We start from the raw sequence: 20,935 nt of genomic DNA, 5'->3' as shown, positions 1-20,935 counted from the left end.
ATGCTCAGCCCAGTGCATTATCTGCTACTGAAGAAACGTTCTCAAATTCTATCACAGAATAAACTCACTATAAACTTTTATGAACAAGGAACACAACAAGTGATTGACTTAGCTTTCCCTGGTTTACCAGGCACTGGTGAGGACCCCAGCTTGGAGCACGGTCCTGGCTGGTAGGGATCATTGGGAATGAAGGGGAGGAGATGGGAAGACCCAGCTGGGCTTTGCTGGTGTTCCTAGACCCAGGGTGCTGCTCACGCAGCTGACCAGGGCTGTCAGCTGGGGCAGGCTGGGGTAATCTCTCTGCAGAGGGAAGTGGGGTTTTGGGGATCCCAATGTAGGAACTGGTGCTTTCAAAGCCAGGCCTATCTGTGGCAAAGCAACACCCAGGTTTGCTGCTCCCAAAAGCAATGGAACAGCAAGGCCTGGAACCATCTTGGCCTGGTGTGGAGCAGCCAGGCTGGGCGGCACTGGGCTGCCCTCACAGGCAGTTTGGGATCTCTCCCTTTGCCAAGCTCCTCTCCTGGTGCCTTGTCCTAGATAGGCCAGGCACCTGTGTGCTTCCCTGAGTGGCCCTTGGACACGGACAGAGGCTCTGCCTGTCCATGGGTTCCCTTTCAAAAGGTTTTCTGTGACACACCGGGGAGGGGAATGGCCTCCTGTGGTACACCCAGCAAGCATCACACTGACGCACTATGCTTTTGTCACCATGTTTCTGAAAGTGCCCCGCTGCTCCGTTTCTCCCTCAGCCTCTTGCGCCTCCAGTAAGCGGTCGGGCCCCTGCAGGGCTCAGCTCCTGGCTCCCTGAGTCTGTTAAAGCCACACAGCCACCACCCGTGCCAGGAGGGCAGCTCTCTGTGGGGATCCTGCCTGTCACCGCGGCCTGGCCCCCTCCATGGCTGCAGCCGCGTCCCCGGTTCTGCCGGCCCGCAGCTGCGAGGGGTTTGGCCCTGCCCCTTCCGGGGGGCTGTGGAAAGCCGGCACGGAGGGCGGCTGTGGGGGTTACAGCTTGCCCGGGGGCTTTCTGCTGCGTGGTCTTTTGTTTCTCAGCCGCCGTGTCAGTCCTTTGTGTGTCCCTTCTCCCCAGCTGCGAGGGCTGCTCCGGCCTGCGACCGCCGTCCCTCAGCGGGAGCAGCCCCGCTGGCGGGCACTGACCAGCCCTGGGCTGGGCTCTGGCGCGGTACCTGCGCTGAGGTGAGGCACAGCCGACATCTTGAAAGGAGCGGATGCCGTCCCATTCAAGTACCAGAGGGAGCGGTTCGCGCTGGTGGAGGGTTTGTTGTGTGACCCCTCTCTTCCCTGTGCTGCTTTTTTACCCCCCTCTTCCTCCTCTTTAATCCCCACCTTTCTTGGATTTAGCTTTTGATCTTCAAGCACCAGTGCAAAATGCTTCCACAGCTCAGGAAGCTGACCAGATTCGCATTTAACTTATTTAAATATATCGGGCTGAAATTAAAGCAAAGGGAGACAAAATTGGGAACAGACCAGAGAGTAAGTGTATGTGTGTGTACGAAGGAATAAAGGCACTGCTGACAGATACACGGGGAAGATTAAACATGGGGAAGAAGACAGGGAGAACCCAGTCCCTCTTTGTTGTTGTATCAAACACACTGTGACTAATGGCGATAATTCCCCCCCCCATCAGTAACATAATAGAAGAATAAAACTAATTGTCATCTGCCACCCACTGTTTGTAACGCAGCTTCTCTTAAATAGTTCTTATGTATTGAGTTCAGCTGTCAAAAGGAGCTGCTTTCTTTATGGTCTGCAAAATGCATTTCAGTATGAACACAGCTCCATGCAAAGGTCACCCTATCAAAAATGTTTTCCCTCGGTAGTGAATGTAACAGCATTTTGCAGTCTATTCTCACTATTTTACTTGATATTTCTTACATGGTAGACAGCTGGAGATTAAATTCCTTTTGATGGGCAGAATTTGAGGGAGAGTGTTTTGTAGTGTGCTTTGGGTTTCCCCCTCCTCTCTTCCATGCTGCAGTATGGGCTTTTTAATAGCTACTTATGACAGGTAGTATGAGCCTTAAAAAGAGCTGGAGACAGAAGAAAATTACCTATTGCTTTTCAGATTGGCTACTGTTCCTTAGGTTACTAGTGTGTGTTCCTGTATGTGCTAGTGTTTTAATGGTAGTTTGGTTCCTGGATGCTTAAACTACTCTCTCTGTCAGTGTTTCCATTTACTTGACACATTCCAAATATGAAAAGACTTTGGGAGCCAGCCTACAGAGCGAGGGAGACCACAGCGACAGTAAATATTGGTACGGACAATAGGCAGAGGTCAGACAGCAGCAGGAGGGAGGGTTCCTGCTAACACTTCCACAGGAGAATCAGGGTAAGGTGAAGTTATAATTACAGGTGTACTCATGCAGGGGTGCCTGCTCTCCGTGTGTGCTCCTAGACCTGCCTGTAGTGTAAGCTGGTGGGGGAAAGAAGAGAAAGGTCTGACTGTCTCCTGCCAGGCATCTGAAAGTGGGTGTTACCTCTTCAGGGGTATAACTGGCATATTTCACACATGTTTTTACTACAACTTTGCTGTGTTTTGGAGTTGCAGAGGGGAACTTTGGAGAAGGCTTTATTGGCCTCCAGAGGGAATGGTTTCCTCTGTTGTACTGCCTGGGTTAACCCGTGGTGACCCTTGCCCAAAAGACCGTGTGTAGACAATGAAAACAGTGGCTCTGCATCATCCTTCCGAGTGCATGTGAAGTGATCTTCCAGCAATGGCAAAGGGAAGCTCAGGATAGCTGAGAACGTAACACCAGGTGTTCTCCCTCTCCTAGAAGGAGGAACCTGTCTTGCAAAGAAACATTCCTTATGATTTCATCTGTGGTTCAATTGTGTGCGTTGATTTAGGTGTCACTCTGCCAATGTGAACAGAGATCTTAAAAAATTAAAGAAAATGGCAGGGAGAAATGGTGCTAAGCTTTGAGATTTAGGACCTTCATTAAAGGCAGTCCTCAGGAGAAGTTCATGTTGTAGAAGTGACTGGTGATCAAGTTGTCTTGGAAGATTTGATGGTGGTGGTAGGTCACCTCAGCAGACAGGAGGTTGTACTGCCCCGAGAATAGATGAGTGGTGAGCCAGGGCTTGCCTCAGTGAAAGTAATGTAGTGTCCCAGTAGTGTCCTTGTATAGTGGCATGGGCAGACCGTGCCCTTGACTTTGTGTGAAAACAGTCAGGGCATACCAACAGTTTGGAGTTCCTAAGCATCAGCCTTCAGCTGGGGCCCTGGATGCGAATTGACCCTGGAGTGTCTGATTGATTAAGCCTGGGCTGTTACTGTTTGATATGTTAGAGAGTAGTAGTACTGGATGGAAATTTCTGTTGGACCAGCTTCTGAGACAGCAAGGGGCAGCTGGGATAATGTAGACCACACCTTACCTGCAGGGAGGTACTCTCCAGTAAACCCTGAACAACTTCTCTGGTGGTAGGTGTGCTTTTTCTCAAGCTATCCATCAGCACAGAAAACTTCCAAGTCTCTCCAGGCCTTATTCTTCTCTTGAATGTGAGAGTTCTCTTTTTTAAAGGGCGACTGTACCACATATAATAGATTTTAGTTACAAGTGTGCTCTGAATGCAGCAGAACCTGCTTTGATCTATTGTGCTAGTAAAAATGTCTTGACACGGATGGGTGTCAAAGCCCTGGGCTGAATTAACTGGCCTGGAATTAGTGGATGTTTAGCAAGGGTGTTCCAGCCAGGGAAAACCACATGATCTCGTCTCTTCTTGCTTCTACGCTGCTGTGCAGTCCAGAGAGCTCCTTTGTTTTAAGTTGTGTTGTTCATGGCAGAGTAACAAGGGTGAAAGTCCATACTTTTTCTCTGGGCCCTTTTGTGGGTGACAGTGCCACGAGGTGGCAGTGGCCATCAAATAATGTCTGGCAAGAAGTACAAGGTCCAGGCAGTGCCTTTGTTCAGCTCTTTGCAGTCTGATGTGGGAGCACAGTCCAGCACCTAAATGCCAGCCAAGGCACTGTTCTGGCTTATACTTGTCCTCTGACTTTCAAGGAGACCCAGATTCCCATGTCTCCATTTTCATGTTGTCTGAGCACCTCAGTAAAGTGAGGGTGAGCAATGACTGAATTCTTGATGAACGCTGCATTGCTTCACTGTGTGCACACTTCCCAATGCTTACTGCCTTTGGAGGGCTTGCTCCTATTCAGGCTGCACCTTCTCTGCAGGATCATCTCAGGCGTTTTGTGTAACGGTTCTGTCTCTTTTCCAGCTATTTAGTTTTTGAGTGTCATTTTGCTCTTCTATGTCTGGCTACATGGAATGGACAGCAGGAATTGCAGCCTGAATAAAAGCTAAGTCACTTGAGGTTCTCCAGGCTTGGCCAGTTCAAGAACCAAACCAGAGGCAGATGAAAATGTCTTCATGATGCGGCTGATGGCTGTCTCTGGTGTAAACAGTGTAAAGTAAGAGCCAATCTCTCTAAGGAGAATGGCCACAAAAGACAGGATGGCTTTTGTGTTGTGTAGTCAAGTTGTTGGAGAATCTAAAGGCAGGTCAGGAAGATGGAAAGAAAGCAGAATCCTTCTACTGATAAATCAAGCACAATAGCACAAAATGTAATAATGTGACATTTTAGGTAGAACATTGCACATGAGTGAAATGTGCTGCCTACCTCTGATGTAAAACTTCACTTTCCAACAAGGGTCTCCATTGCTGTCACATTAATGGGGCTGGTAGATACCATGAGCCATAGATTTCTGTAGGCAAACCTCCCATTTCAGGTTCTTGCCTGTAAAATGGTTCACCCGTTCAGGGGTAATGTGAGGATATGTTTGTAAATATTCTTGGGGTCCTCATCTGTTTTTGGGAGAGCACTGTGAAATGCTTGAAAGGGAAATTCTGTCAAAGCATACCCATAATTAAACTGTTCCATTTATTCGTGAGTTCGGGCAGGCTTATTACTGTTTTTTTTCTGACCTTGATCTAACAAATTGTGTAATGTGGTGTGCCATGCATCTGCTGTTCTATGTGTGCTGGGGAGGGTGGACACCTGGTGTCAGTGGAGGGGCAGTAGTGGAGTGAAAACAGTGGCCTCACTGGGAATTTTCTTCTAAGATAAAACCCCTTCATGGCTATTTGTGAAACATTGCTCTTGAAGCAGCAGCATGGGTAGGGTTGTTACAAGCAGGAGACTTTATAAAAGCAAATAACTGCCGAGTGCTTAATGAAGGTCTGTGGGTTCTGACAGCTGAACTCTTCTGGCATCAACACTGGCTGCATTGCTGTGTTACATGCTGGTGGTTGCTCTTGAAAGACAAATCTGTACAGGGTACGTGGTGCACATGTTGCTCCTCCTTGGTGTAAGACACAAGCTGTTTCCATTGTGTTATACTGTGGGTCAGATAGGCAAAGTACCCATGTAGTCACATGCAAGGACCATGACTGGTTCTGCACTCCTAAGCTGGGGGAGGCAGAGAGAGGAATTGTGGACAGTTTGGTAGGAAGGGAAGCAACCTGCTGGAGAGGGGTGGATGCCTGGGCACTGCATCTGCCAGCGTGGACTCTTGAGTCTTTGCAATATATGTCATAGGAAATGTGTGTGCTTTTCTCATTGTGTCAAAGCCAGAAAGCCCTGGCCCAGCTGGAGGAAAATAAGAATTTGAACAGAGATCTCATCAAGCAAGATGTTCCAGCATGTTACGAAACAACTTGCTGTATGCTTGAAAGGCACCTGCAATGCATAAAAAGAAATGGCTCAACCTTGCATTGGAAAATCTAAAGCAGGTATGACCTCATCTTTTCATGCTGGAAAATTACTGCCACTTGCTGTTCTTGCCATCTTAAAGTGCTTACTGGGGAGTCAGTGATTTGGGAGCAAGTGTAAATGTGGCTCAGTTGCTTATCAAGTTGCAGCAAAGTCTCTTGGTTGGAAATATGTTTAATGAATGGAAAAGCAAATGAATAAGCAATATTGTCTGGCTTGTAACTGGCCTATTCAAGGTATCTGGAAGGCTTGATAGGGAAGAATTTTAAGTGAAATGTGGTGCCTGACCCTTGCACTGAAGGTAACTGTGGTTATGCTAGTCACAGTAAAGATTTCTGGTCTAATGCCCCACCTTTTCATTCAGGAAGCATGGTCCCAGTGACAAACACTGCCACAGCATTTAGGAAAATGAGCTGGTTCCATGATGCAGGTGCAGTGTACAGTTTGGGGATGCTCTAAGTGGGCTAACAATAGGTGGCATAGATGGTTGTATCAATCTGTCCATTCCTTATGCGAGTTCAGAGTACTGTGCTTTCGTTGTGCTTGCAGAGCTGGGAGAACCCTTTCAGGTAGGCTTGGAGGTGAGGTCTGCTCACAGGCTGTGTTCTACTGGGGGGGGAGATGATCCCTCTGTGGTGGGCTGCCATGTTAGAGATCTTTAGAATAGAATATGACCTTTGGGAGATGAGTGTTTTATGAGCAAAAAATACTCAAAAATTAGGCCCAGCATCTCTGGTACTACAGCCATTTCCAGAGAGTGCACCCAATGAGAGAGAAGTTCCTAAGAAAGGGAAAGAGTGGTGGCAGTGGCTGGAGAGACCTGCAATCTGCATTACTAATTGTGTGCTTCACTCACGAGCAGTTGAATATTCCTTTCTTCTCAGCAAATTACATTGCTCTAAAAAAATAAGTAGGGTCTGTTTCTAAGTACAACAGCTCAGGAGCTCTGAGCCTGGTGTTTTCTGGAGGTCTGCAGGTTGCTATAGGCCCTGCCAGGGGAGTGAGAGCCAAGTTTGGGCTAGGGAAGATGCTCCTTGGCTTCAGGCTCTTGTTTCACAGCAGGACACATGTAAGCCAAAAAGGCCCTTAGCCTTGAGGCAGGCCATGTGGGATGGGACCACTGCAATATGTCTGTTTGGCACATGTGACTGTGTAGGGATAGACAAAGCAGATTAAAGTATATCACCCAGCAGTGCTATACTTCCCAGTGGGGAAGTCTGACACTTCCCCAGGGAAGCCATTCCAATGGTTTAATTGCTCTCAGTGCTGGGAAACAAGCTTTTATTTCAAAGCTGAATTTGTTTGACTTCAGTTTCTGCCCATTGGGTCTTATTTTGATGAGGCTTACTTTTGGCTAGCTCTTCCTTTTGCAAGTATCTGTGAGTATCAACTGAGTTGTCCCTTTGTTTTATTCAGACACATTAAATTCCTTATGTCTGTCTCTGCAGGAATTGTTCTCCAAGCCTGAGTTTCCTTTCAGCTCTCATTTAAACTTATTTCCATGTCTTCCTATTCTCTGAAAGCTGACCCTTTGGTCTGGGGACAGTCCTTTGGATTTAGGTCTATGTACAAAGTTAAGGTCGCTCTCATGCTGCCTGGATCTTCAGTCACGCAAGAATGGCATCAGCACTGCAGAGATCATTACTTTTTTCTCTGAATCCTTGTTTTCTCTCCTGTAAACACATTGTCTTTTTAGTTCCCAAATCTCCAGCCTTGCATTGTGTTCTGCAGTGTTAATCCAGCAAAGGCTGTGCTTACTTCTGCAGACAGTGCAGCAGGTCTGGTTGGGATCTGGGGCTACGTGACACTAGTGGATATTGGCACATCCTGCCAGGTTGCTGTTTTCTATCAGGTCAGTCGTCTGTGTGTTACTAGCACTCATGGAAATGGGAAAGTTCTCCCTATGACCTCCATTTCACAACAATTTGCTTTGCAACTTAATTGTTGTTTGTCAACATTAGAAAATGTCTTCAGGTTTGGCTAGGCTTCAGCAAAGTAGGGAATGGGTACTGCTCTCGCTTCTGTTGGGGTTTTGCTGTCTATCAAGGGGGAGGTTCGGATGGGAATGTGGCAGGGAAGCTGGGTCTAGTGTCAACCATGAAGGCATTAAGGTACCACTGAGATGGCTCTGTTTAGGCATATGAGCTTTTATAGGCAGTTGCAGTGAGGAGCTACTGAATATCGTTCAAAACAACCATCTGGGCAGGCTGTGCTGCTGTCCAGAAGAGCCATCTCTGTTTATGATTAATATTTTTCTTTACTATGAACCCTCTGTTATTTGGCCGCTTTCCACAAGAATTGGTTAACCCCTTGAAAACTCTCAGGAAGTGAGTAACATTGTCTGGATTTGATGTTAAATTAAAGGTTAAATGATGTCTGCCCCCCTGTACAGTGCAGCCCCCATTAGCAAAATCTAGAAGGACCAGAGAAGGACAGATACTGCCTGCAAGACCCAGTTTGCACATCAGAATAGTAAATGTCTGACAGTAATGAAACAGTGCTGGAAGGAATAACAGGTCTCATTCTTCCCAGAATGAGTCTGGATGGAATGCACCCACGGGTGCTGAGGGAGCTGGCAGAGGTCATTGCTAGGCCACTCTCCATCATCTTTGGTAAGTCGTGGGAAACGGGCGAGGTGCCTGAGGATTGGCGGATGGCAAAGGTCACACCAATCTATAAGAAGGGCAAGAAGGAGGACCCGGGTAATTATAGACCGGTCAGCCTTACCTCCATCCCTGGAAAGGTGATGGAACAACTTATTCTTGACTCCATCACTAGGCATATCAAGGATGAGGGGGTCATTAAGAACAGCCAACATGGTTTTATGAGGGGGAAGTCATGTATGACCAACCTTACAGCCTTCTATGAGGAAGTGACTAGGTGGAGGGATGATGGTAGAGCGGTAGATGTAGTTTTTCTTGATTTCAGTAAGGCATTTGATACTGTCTCCCACAGCATCCTCATAGATAAGCTAAGGAAGTGTGGGCTTGATGATCAAGTAGTGAGGTGGATCGAGAACTGGTTGAAAGGAAGAAGGCAGAGAGTTGTGGTCAATGGCGCAGAATCTAGCTGGAGGTCTGTGACTAGTGGAGTTCCTCAGGGGTCGGTGCTGGGACCGGTGCTGTTTAATATTTTCATCAATGACCTGGATGAGGGAACTGAGTGCACCCTCAGCAAGTTCGCTGATGACACAAAACTGGGAGGAGTGGCTGACACACCAGAAGGCTGTGCTGCCATTCAGCGAGACCTGGACAGGCTGGAGAGTTGGGCGGGGAGAAACTTGATGAAATTTAACAAGGGCAAGTGTAGAGTCTTGCATCTGGGGAAGAACAACCCCATGTACCAGTACAGGTTGGGGGTTGACCTGCTGGAAAGTAGTGAAGGGGAAAGGGACCTGGGGGTCCTGGTGGATAGGAGGATGACCATGAGCCAGCAATGTGCTCTTGCGGCCAAGAAGGCAAATGGCATCTTAGGGTGCATTAGAAAGGGTGTGGTTAGTAGGTCAAGAGAGGTTCTCCTTCCCCTCTACTCAGCCTTGGTGAGGCTGCATCTGGAATATTGCGTCCAGTTCTGGGCCCCTCTGTTCAAGAAGGACAGGGAATTGCTTGAAGGAGTCCAGCGCAGAGCCACAAAGATGATTAAGGGAGTGGAACATCTCCCTTATGAGGAGAGGCTGAGGGAGCTGGGTCTCTTTAGCTTGGAGAAGAGGAGACTGAGGGGTGACCTCATCAATGTTTACAAATATGTAAAGGGTAGGTGTCAGGATGATGGAGCTAGGCTTTTTTCAGTGATATCCAGTGATAGGACAAGGGGCAATGGGTGTAAACTGGAGCATAGGAAGTTCCACGTTAACATCAGGAAGAACTTCTTTACTGTAAGAGTGACAGAGCACTGGAACAGGTTGCCCAGGGGGGTTGTGGAGTCTCCTACACTGGAGATATTCAAGGCCTGCCTGGACAAGTTCCTGTGTGATGTACTGTAGGTTACCCTGCTCTTGCAGGGGGGTTGGACTAGATGATCTTTTTAGGTCCCTTCCAACCCTTGGGATTCTGTGATTCCCACCTGTTCTGCATCTCTGCCTTCTGCAGTGTCTTTCTAATGCTGCTGGGATTTCAATGCAGTGCTTGAGTATGTACTAAGTTTCTAATTTCTCAGACTTAGGAGGGACTAAAATGTGTTTTTAATGCTTTGGTGAATGGAGATATTTTGCCAGAAAAAACCCAATATAGAAATCTGAACCAGAAGGCAGGGTATCTTTTTTTTTGTTTGTTTTGTTTTTCAGAGTTTGTTTTTCTGTTTAAACACAAATATTTCTCCTTGACACCCTGCTTGAGAACAAATAAGGTGATTGCTCCTTATGGCTATTCAGGTTTCCTCATTTGAGTCTGCTTAATGACAGTCAGATTAAAAACAATAAATGGCAGGCAGTTGGGCGGAGATGGTATGTTAAACGTTGTGGAGAGCATGGAAACCCTGTGTCAGCCCAGATCTTGTAAAGGGAAAACCATCACTTGGCAGAGACAGCTTAATAGGCTTGTAAAATCTGGCACCATCAAAACCATGATTTGGGTTTTATCAAAGCATGGCAGTGGAGCCTTGAGAAATGACAGCTGTATTATCCATCTTCAGATCATTCTGAGAGTAACATCAGGAGTAGGCTGAAAACAGTTCAGAAAATAACTGCATATAGAGAGTTTGCTGAGGGCAGAAATGTATAGGTAAAATTGAAATGAAAGAATAGCAGTATCAATAAACTTCCTACAGAAGCTATCAGGCATGACATGAAAATGACGTGAAAGTTGTCACCTACTGTGTATTTTATTCCCATCAGGAAGGTTTGAGGGATGAGAGGAGAATGCAAACAAGGCAATTAGAAGACTGGAGTGTGTTGGGGAAAGGAGTTACGGCTGATGTGTAGAATCTTTCTATGCAGTTTTCCCTACCAAACATAGGGGCTAGGCCAAATGCTGATATAGTGGAGCAGATATGGGAGTGAGCAGGCTTCTGGAGTGATTGCAGTGTCAGATGGTGAGCGCAAAGGTGGTACATGCAAGATGCTGATTGTTGCAGCAAATGACACAATGCTGCTCTTCCTAGAAGAGTGTCCTAGAGGCAGAAGACTCTAGCTGGCGTTTCTCACTCACTGCCAAAATCTGTGAGCCTTTGAGCATGATTCAAATTCACTCAAGTCGTTGCCAGGATTTCCAGTACTTTTTCTGGGCTGTGGACCAATCCTGCTTAGTCAAATCCAGGTAGTACGGATGTAGGGGATAGTAAAATGTCTTTTTTTTTTCCTGTCAGCGTATTCTGACTCTGAGGCATTTGTACTCATTCTTTTTCTCCAGGATGACTTGACTCACAGCCAGGAGTTCACTGTACTTGCTTTGGGACTCTGGGCCCAAACTGGAACTGGCCACAGCTACTGGAAAAGAGAGCCCAGCAAGTAGGTTAAACCACTTATGAATGATGGCATGGCTGAGGCAGCCAAACTCTATTTCTGAAAGTGACTTAGTCACCTAAGAAATGAAACCACACTGAAAATGTTCCCCTTCCCGAGATCCAACTGCTTTTCAGACATTACCTAAGCCATCAGGCTGTGACTGGGACAGACTACTGTGATTCCAATTTGCCAGTTTCAGGTCATTAATGTCCAGAGAAGGGACTTGATTTTCAGACTTCCCCAGACACGGCAAGTATCTATTGCAGTTTATGTTCAGCTTGCATAATTCATCCAAAATTGACATTGCTTTTTTGACCTATATTTAGCTATATTTTTGCCACATAGCTGGCCAAACTTGCAGTGTTTCCAAGGGAAAAGAGAAGAAGTGAAGGTTGCAGTCTCTATTTTCTGAATTAACGATTGTATGTCTGAGAGCTTCAGAGTCTTGATCAGAGAAGCTAGCAAAGAAGAGAAACCATTTGCATGAACGTGTGGTGAATGCTGAGGCACAGGCTCAGTTGCACAGGGCTGAGAATACTGTAGTGTTTATATGCAGGGGAAAAAAGTGATATGAAAAGAGCAAGCTAGTAATTTTAGAAAGCTGGTCATTACTTTCTCTTTTGCTCTCAGCAGTCTCTCTGAAATTAATTGGTTACTCCTTTGTACTGGAGATAGATATAAATAAAGAGGTTTATGCTTTTGGATGGAACACAGGCACTGAGCTGAAGAGCAGGTACTGCCTCTGCTGCATGAGACAGGCTGAGGTGTGCCAAGCAGCTGGAAGTTGCTGGGAGGCAGGGGAGTAGTTTGATAGCTGGAGTGGGGTCGGTCACCTGTCTACAGGTTGGTCCCATGCTGCACTCATGACAGGACTGTATGCTGTTCAGTCCCAGGCCTTTGGTTCACATTGGGAAGCCTCTGATATGCTGGTGCTCAGAGCTGCAGTGCACACAGACCATGGTTCCTGAAGCCAAAGGGCATTTGTGCTGCTGGAGAGTGGCGGTCGTAGGGTGGGTTCACTTGTAGGGTGGGAGCATGACATTCTAAAGCAAAACAGGGCTGTCTCCATGTCCATTCCTGTAAGCTTGGTACAGAAGGAGAAAATGCCTTTTCAAGGGGAAAAAAGTCAATGTATTCACTGATCAGAGCGTTCAGTGGGTTTATTTGCCAAAATAACCTGTGTGCCCCCAAAATAAGAAAAGACCTCCATGACACTGAGTCTGTGATTCTAGATCCTTTCTCCCTTTGAACATTTGCTCTTCTTCTGCAATATGTAGTTATTCAAAGGTAGCTTCAAAAGATCAAAGTTGGATCCAGTCTTTATAGCATTCATGCCCCTGCCATTCAGTTTATGCAGATATTAATGAGGTGTATTTTGTATGGCCTGACATTCATGTCTTCTGTTTAATGAGATTGTTCTGCTGTCCTTCTTGGTTTAATAAGCAACAGAGTCTCCATGATCATGTTCTACAAAGATATTTTTCCACTTCAGGCTTATCAGGAGCAAAACTAGAAATGATAATTTTAACAGGTATAAAACATCAGGATCTTGCGTCTGATGCCTTCAAAGCAGTGCTTTCTCCTCTGCTTCGCCTACTCTGTATTATCACAGGTTTCAGGCTAACGCGTACATTTCTTGCCCTTTTATCTCTCTAATTGTTTTCACAAGTTCATTAATGATTTTGCAAAAGCTGTAGTGAAACTAAATAACATGCTCATAAACCTTTAAAGGAGAATATACCCAGTCGGTGATGAGAAAAGTCTCATTAGTCTTTTCAAATCGCTCCCAGCAGGTTTTTCTGCAGATTCCAACTTGTTAGGCACATAAATAAGCTTCTCTAATTTAGTTGGCTGTGCTGATTGTGTGACAACTGAAGTTTGCTTTGCTTTTAAGTAGCTGCTAAAATCACCTTTCTAAAGCAGATGTTCTGAGAGCCAGAACCAGGCTGAATTCTGAGAGGTTTTTTTTGTTTGCACTCTGTGGAATTTCTTGGGCTACTGATGTCACCTATGCTTTGTTGCCAAGAAAATCCTGGGGTAGCTCTTTGGAAAATTACTGTATTTTTCTCTGAACTGGGAATATTGAGGTGATGATGATATAGCATCCACAATATATCTTCAGGCCAAGGCTTAAGATGGTGTGGGATTTTTGCTGGGACAAAAACTTAAATTTTATATGATTAACCATGAAGTGATAAGTGAGCTCTTTTGTGTTCTCTACAGATGATATGTCCTGACATGTGCCTGGGGCAGAGAGAAGAGCTCGATAAAATGAAGGCAGCTGCAGCATCTGTAGGACAGAACATGTCCTGTGGGAGGTGGTCCAGCAGTAGGAGGCAGAGCCTCATAAAACAGCATTTCAGTCCAGCAGGATGTGGGGGCAAGTGTGGAGGACTGGCCTTGGCGCTGAAGCAGCCATGGAGAAGCAGGAGGGCTGGAGGCTGGGAAGGGAAGGAGTCCAGGAGTGGAGGAGCCAAGGGGAACCAAGTCCAAAAGGTTCACCACTTCTGCCCGGGACATCCTGAACTGCTAGAGCAGCACATTTCCATTCCCCCTCATCTCAAAGCTGTTCCTTCTATGCTGAGATAAATATGGAAAATGATTTTCCAAGTCTTGAGAATGCTTTCCTTTGAGCTCATCTAGATGAGGATATTTGTACTACAGAAACCTTAATTGAAGTATTTGATTTCACTTTTGTATGTGAAATTAATTTATGTAACATTTAAACCACATTTTATTTATACAATAGGAACTTAGAACTAGAGTAAGTGATTAAAACAACTGAACAGCCTCTTCTGAAATTTTAACTTTGCTAAAAGCATAATGATCTTTTGACATGATTTTCTAATCAAGAATTTCTGAAAGTAAGTTAAATACAAGAATACATTTTAGAGAAGTATTTTACCGTGCAAGCTCTATTTTATGCCTGACACTAAAGATTCTGGAGGAGTTTTGATTGGACTAGGAAGGGAATACTAATATATGTTTTAGGGCTTATTTCTCAAAGTTGCATAAATGAAGTTGAACTGTCTGGTAATGTTACTTCAAAGGGTTAAAAATCCCTTCTGGTTGTGTTTATCGTGTGCTATGTTGTCACCTCTCCATGTAAAGCTACTCAGCATCAAACTGGTGTTCTCACATTAGAGAGTAGTCCTTGGTGACACAGAGGAAAATCAAACTTCCTTCCCCAGGGAAGCAAAATAAGCATATCCAAACTCAACACTGAACTGAACTAACTGAGTCAGGTTTGCATCACTACCCAGTGATGATCACTGCCTAGCTCTGTGGAGCACTTCACATATAGCAGAGAACTGAGACATCTCTTTTATCTGTGAGCACAAATGTTATCTACTTGTCTTGTGCAGGCCTTTCTTGGAAAGGGGATTCAGCTCTAACCATTATTAAGGCCTTGCTTTGTCTGAGACTTTGCTCAAGCTGTAAATGGCAATTTTTGGTTGTTATAACTGACAGCTGTCGTAACCTGCACTTTTCACACAGCCCTGCATGGATCACAGTAAAGTGCAGCTGTCAGCCCTGGCCAGCCCAGAAAACAAGACACGCATCTGCTGACGTTTAACCTCGGCTTTACTGGAAAGAGCAAAGCCCTTCCTGGAGTTAATTGCTCTGCTGAAATGTCTTGGGTGAGATGCTGCACATGTAGGACTCTCCTGACCATAGCAAGTGCTTGCTGAGCACGGCTGAGGGCTGTAGGTGGCCCATGCACTTAACTTTGCACACCTAACCCTGCTCACCTACCTGCAGTGTCTGTACCTTCTGCAGGGTGGCAGGAGCAGGAATCTGGGCAGGCTGTGCTCTGAATTCAGCTGGGCATCTTCCTGCCCCAGGGCCCACCTTCTAATATCCATGCTGTTCCCAGCTGCTGGCCTGAGAGGGACAGATAGCTGTGGCTGTGCTCAGGCTTGCACATCCCCCTGTTAGTTTTACTGGCTAGATGGTCTCTGGGATCAGTTTCCCTGGGATCAGAGACTGAGCTCAGTGTTTTTCCAGAAAGGGAGGTCACAGGGAAGTGCCGGTTTCTGCAGGTTTTCCAAACTGGATTTTGCTGGGTATCATCTGAAACTGTAAGAATGAGATTCTAAGTTTCCATTTTAAAATGTTTGGCAAACCTCCTTGATTTCTGCGAGAAACAGTTCAGGATAACAGATGAGACTCCTCAAAGCTGATTGTTTGTTTGTCGCTGTTTGTTTGTGAAAATGTCAAAATCTTGACCTAACCTCTTGGGATTAACTGAGGAAGGGCAAATCTCTTTCCCTTCCCCCCTGTCTCTTCCCAGGGCAAAAAAAAAAGTTTTCCACACAAATCTTGAGCCCTCATTATGTGAAAGTCACAATTTCCAGTCTCTCATCACTTTGGCTATTTTAATCACTTTTTTAGTGCCCAGCTTCCATTCACTTTTCCCACTTTCTATAAGAGAGCAAATGTCTCCTTTCTGAGAGCATAGTTGTACTGCTGCATTACAGTGTACAAAGCTTTCTGAAATCTTTGGATAGGAGCTACAGTTCAGTGGAAAGTCCTTCCATTACACAAGAGAAAATAATTTGCAATTAATTAAGTTATTGGATTAATTCCTCCTTTGTTCTGTCTGAAAATGGCCTGTGAGCACATTGCTAAATTCGCAGACAATTCACTACATAGTTTGTGAGTTTCTTCATGAAATAATTCCTGGTTTGACCAGAACAAATAGTTCACAATGTGCGAGTGGAATTCATAATCTCTTAGTTTCTCCATTGGCTAATGTATGGAGAGAGGTTCACCATTCAGTGTAAAGTGCAGGCAGCAGAGGACGTGACTCAAAACTTGCAAATGAAACGTGCTTGTGGCTGGGATGTGAGGGATTAAGCAGCCCACAAGTGAGGAGCTGGACACAAGGATGGGAAACCAGGACAGACTGGCCATGTAGCTTGTGTCTGGTAGTGCTGGTAGAGGTTGTGTGGCAAAGCACTTGATTGCCGCATCATCACCCAGCCTGTCCAGCTAGTAAATATTACAGGAGCTGAAAAAATGAATGGGAGCAGGACAGAAAATGTCACTGATTGTGCCAGCAACTCCAAAGGGCTAGCAGGGTGACACTGGCAGCCCTTTCTGTCACTGCTGCAGCCACAACTCCTCTGTGCTGCTTGCAGGCAGCTGTTGAATATCAATCTCCATTCCTCTCTTCTTGGTATTTGGATAAAGCACAGGATGCAAAAAAGAGAGATGCCAGGTTTTGTTTTATTGCATTCTGTTGCTTTCTGCTTTGGTGGTTTTGTTGCCTGACTTGGTATAAAAGCTGGCTGGAGTATTTTCTCCTCTGTAAGCTAAATCTTGTTTTTATACTCTTCTTGTTGCAAAGAGTTGCATATGGTGCTTCTGAAGTCTGCCTGTGCTGGCTCATGATCAGCCATTAACACAAAAGTGAGCACTGGCTAATGAAGATGGAAGTGTTGGCATTCAGACTGGTGCTGATTTGCTAGTCTCTGGTCTCGATGTCTTTGCCCCCCATTAAAACCACCTAGGTGTAGCATATGCCACAATGTTCACTTTGTCAAAACATTGGCTGTCTTTCTAGATTAGTGCAGCTCACAGACCAACTGCACTGGCATCAGAAATTATTTCATTCTACCTCTATTAATTAAAATAACCTAAGATTATCTCATGTTATTGTGGCTTTTAAGAGCATACTTGTGTCTATCACTGTTTCCACAGCTGAAGTTTGACTGATTTGTGTTGTGACTGTGTAATGGTGGCTAAATCTGGAGTGAAACAGGAGCAGCAGTTAGTGAAACCCAAAAGATTTCTTGCTTCTCAACTGTCTTTGGCTCCGTGGCAGCTTATATCTCTACCATCTCTCTTGTGAAGAATTAGAGTTGAAGAATTGTCCCTTGCTACTTGGGTGGTGGAATCTGTCGAAGCAGCAGTCAGTAGATGGCACTGTTAGACCTGCTTGAGAGGTTATGTGGCAGGTGAACAGCGCAGGTACAGCTCTGAAAGGTGTTTTGGTGTTTGTACTTGGCTTCTCTCCTGGACACACTGGTTGTAAGTGGCAGGTGGACTTTTTCCCCCAGCTTAATCTCTTATGCCAGTGTCTGGTGATCAGGGTGGGGGAGCACATCACTATTGTTTTGACATGGTGCCTGCTGAAAGGGTCCAACCCCTAAAGATGTTTTGTGACCTCTGCTCAGGCACCAAGTCAGACAAGGCAGTTGGCATTAGCTCCACAGACATCTTCCTCCATGCAAGAGAACTGATAAAAGTACCCAGCTCAGCTTCACAAGCACAGGGGGTGATGTTTCAGTTTTGATTTCCTTGAAGGTCATTGGGGTATTTCTAAGGGATGGGGAGCCCTGGAGCTGCTGGGGGAACCAGCATGGAGGCAGCATGCTGTGGAGATCAGTACAGTGCTTTTCTGTGCAAGCTTGGCTTGTTCTGTGTGGCACTTCAAAATTGCAATATGGTCTTAAAATAATAGCCAGTTCTGCACTGCTGATGAGAGAGGCTTGTTTCCTAAGGGATGATTCCTGGAAAACTAACTAGCATTGCTGTAAAATGAGGATTTGTGATTTAATAGTTATCGTGGGAGCAGCTCCAGGAATCCCTCTGCTGCGCAGTCACCATCCTGCATAGGCTTCTGTTCTCTGATCAATGCCTTTCTTCCAGCTTCTGGAGCAGACACCGAGTTTGACATCATGTTCATCTGTCCATGCTCTGTAATATTGTCAATGACATTCAGTACTTTAGGGATTTTGACTGCTGACTTTCAATGACATTTGGAGCAATCTCCATGCCCAATGTGAGGTACTCCTCTGTGCTAAAGAATATAAAAGAGACTATTGCATTTAATATATTGAAGGGCATGAGACACAGGAGCAGTTTGTGTGATTTATTGAGAAAGGCAACAATGTGCCATAGCATATTCTGTAAATACAGGCACAAACAAATTGTGCTACATCCTGCTGCAAATTTTGTTTACTGCTAGAGTGTCTAAATTAACAAATGCAGCAATAATGGATTAATTCAAACAACAGGTTCCATCACAAGCTACTTGGTCATTAAGATGGGGATGCACTTGAGTGCCCTCACAAGGATGCAGGACTTCAGATGATGGTGACATGGGACAAAACAACATGTCATTTAGGGCATGGCCCAATGCCCTTGACTCTGCAGGAGGTGTTTAGTCCTGGCTAGACTGGGGAAAGGGGCTGCCTCAATTTCTGTGCTGTAGACCACACTCTCTGAACCACTTTTGCATCTTACATGAAGGCTAACCTGCATCTCTCATTGGCTGCCTGCCCTTGACCTCACTTTTTAAATGGGTATCAAGCACAAGACAGGTGATTTCTGTGTTTTAGTGTCTGAATCTCTCTCTCGTTGCATTCTTACTCACTTTTGCTCTCTTTGTATCTGGAGGGTAGGTCCAGGGAGAATTGCTCTTGGTTTCTTTGGACAGATTCCCAAAAAAGAAGAAACAAATAAGTAAGTACATACATTTTTTTGAAATAGTATTGATTTTTACATGTGATGAGGCTGACAGAAGAGAGAAGCTGGCTGACAGGAGGCAGTGTGGTGTGTCTGCTATCACATCTTATGCAAAGTTTGATGTAGCCAGCTGGCAAATACCAGCAACTCTTCTGAGTTCATCACTCACCATGTTTGTGTTGACATTTCTGGCAACGAAAGGTAAAGAGTTATCCCAGCTGCAATAATCTGCGAGGTCGCACTCTGGGTTTCTCTTAATTTGCCTGAAATTAAAGTCTCTTTCAGCAGGAGCAAATCACATGCTAGTGTTTGCCATCATTACTACTTGATGGACCTGTAGTAGGAGATGGGTAGAGGACTTGTGGGAGATGGAACCTGTAGTGATCCAGTCCCAGCTCTGTAACTGCACACCAGTAACCGCACAGCTTACACCTTCATTTCCTGCCTCTTAAAACCTGACTTTGTTTTAACCTGTCTCCCTTCAAATGCAGTACACATCCTGCTACATCAGGATGGTGTGAGGTGCTGCAGCCCCAAAATGAGCAGTAGGCTGAGCCTTGTGTTGCTGGAGAGGCAGATGTGGGGATGCTCAAGTAGCTCCTGAAGAAAAGCCTTCAAATGAGTATCTTGACCATGTGTCCTTGTATGGGGACTTGCCATTTTATCAGGGAAGGCTCTGTGCTCCCATGGCTAAGTTACGCTTCTCGTACTCTTCACAGCATGTCAAGCTTGTGCTGTTTGCAATTGACAGCAATTAGGATTGAGTTTTATTACTTGTTTGATATTAGCTGCTAGATAACATAAACAAGCTTTATCTGAATTCTGTCCAAGCATGTGAGATGCTGCTGATGGGCAAAGACTGTGTAAAGACACCATTAACTCTAAAGAAGAAGCTAATGCTGACAGTAGGTTTTCTTTGAACTATCAGAGTCCATTTCAGCTTCAGATGCCTTTGCATAGAACCCTTGACTTAATCAGTAATATTGAAGTCTTTGGACCTCATTCTCTTCTCCTACCCGACTCACCCTGAGGTGACACTGGAATGATTTTCCTCTTGATTCTGATGTATCAGAGTGAGACAAAAATTTGACTTCTAACGTGAACCTAGAATATATATCAAAACAAAAAAGAAACAAGAAGACAGAACTGACAGGATGTTTGCAATGTAGTGGAAATACAAGGTACATTTGATATGTTGGTTGAAGGTATTGAGAAACTTTACTTGCATTGCAATGGTTTTTGGTCATGGAATATAATGGCGTGGCATTTTGTCTTAGTACATGAACACTTACTAAAAATAAAGAGTGGATGTGGGATACTGGACTGGTATTTTAAATAATAATAGAAGAACCAATGCTGATGTGTGAAGAACTTTTTATGTAATTTTAAATAGTTGCTATTTTAGTAATCTAAATTTTCCTGCTGTACTTTAGATGGAATATGTCAAGAAGTTCTGTCATTATCTGGTGTTCTTTAATAGACTTAACTGGAATCTTATTTACAGATCAAATCTATGGACCAAATAGCAGTGAGAAATCCCTTTTCTTTCTGAGAAGATGATGTGTGTACCCTAAGGAAAGCAGTGGTGGCATGCTCTGCCAGCTCACATTCTCCTCTTGCTAGGGATCTCTGTGATACATGCAGACAGAAAAATAAATACAAGGGGATGTTGGCTTGGTTGAATTCATCAGTCATTAGGTGAACTAAGTTCTGTCTCCCAGTAAGTTTTTCTTGCAAACTTTCATGTCCTAATCATTATTTTCCTAGTAAGGAGATAATGACTAGGATTTAGGAGAAGGTAAGGTACAATAGGATTCCAAGAGCCCTAGCAAGGAAGCCTGACGTCTTCAACTTCCTTTTAAAAATACTTCTCAGTCTCTGCTCAGGCTCCAAACCCCCTAGTACCTTTCACTGAGAGGAGGCAGCAACATATTTGACCTTTAATTCTCCTCTTCCATTTCCCCAAGAAAGGAAAGGGTACCCATTCTTCCTGCAGTGTTGAATATACTGTAGAGGTTGTTGGGCAGTAAACTTGCTCTCACATACACGCTCTAGTAATGTCATGATAGCACTTGTTAAAAAGTCCACAATTAAAAGTCAACAAGAAGAAAATGCTCAAACAGTAGTGATAAAACTATGAGTGAGCCAGAGCTCATTTTTGACTCAATACAGCGAAAGCACCAAGGCCCTGGGAAGGAAAGTTCTGTCTTAACTCTTTGGCCTTTTTAGCCTTTTGCACAAGCAGGTGCTTGCAGCTCTTCCTGAAAACTTATTGATAGGACCAGCTAAATA

General features: G+C 45.0%; 1 long non-coding RNA gene across 3 annotated transcripts in view; it reads left to right on the top strand.

Annotated features, from left to right (window-relative positions):
* Window positions 1-980: 980 nt before the first annotated feature.
* Window positions 981-20,935, top strand: part of LOC136017792 (uncharacterized) — an 83,185-nt gene continuing 63,230 nt past the window's right edge. For 2 of the 3 annotated variants that reach the window (XR_010614090.1, XR_010614091.1), the window contains exons 1-2: window positions 981-1,191; window positions 5,586-5,747. This is a non-coding gene — a long non-coding RNA (uncharacterized LOC136017792). The remainder of the gene's footprint in view (window positions 1,192-5,585; window positions 5,748-20,935) is intronic. The other variant, XR_010614092.1, reaches the window with a different exon arrangement.

Source organism: Lathamus discolor, chromosome 6 (genome assembly GCF_037157495.1).
Source record: "Lathamus discolor isolate bLatDis1 chromosome 6, bLatDis1.hap1, whole genome shotgun sequence".
In the NCBI taxonomy this organism is placed as follows: domain Eukaryota; kingdom Metazoa; phylum Chordata; class Aves; order Psittaciformes; family Psittacidae; genus Lathamus; species Lathamus discolor.
This window is presented reverse-complemented; position numbering and strand designations above follow the sequence as displayed.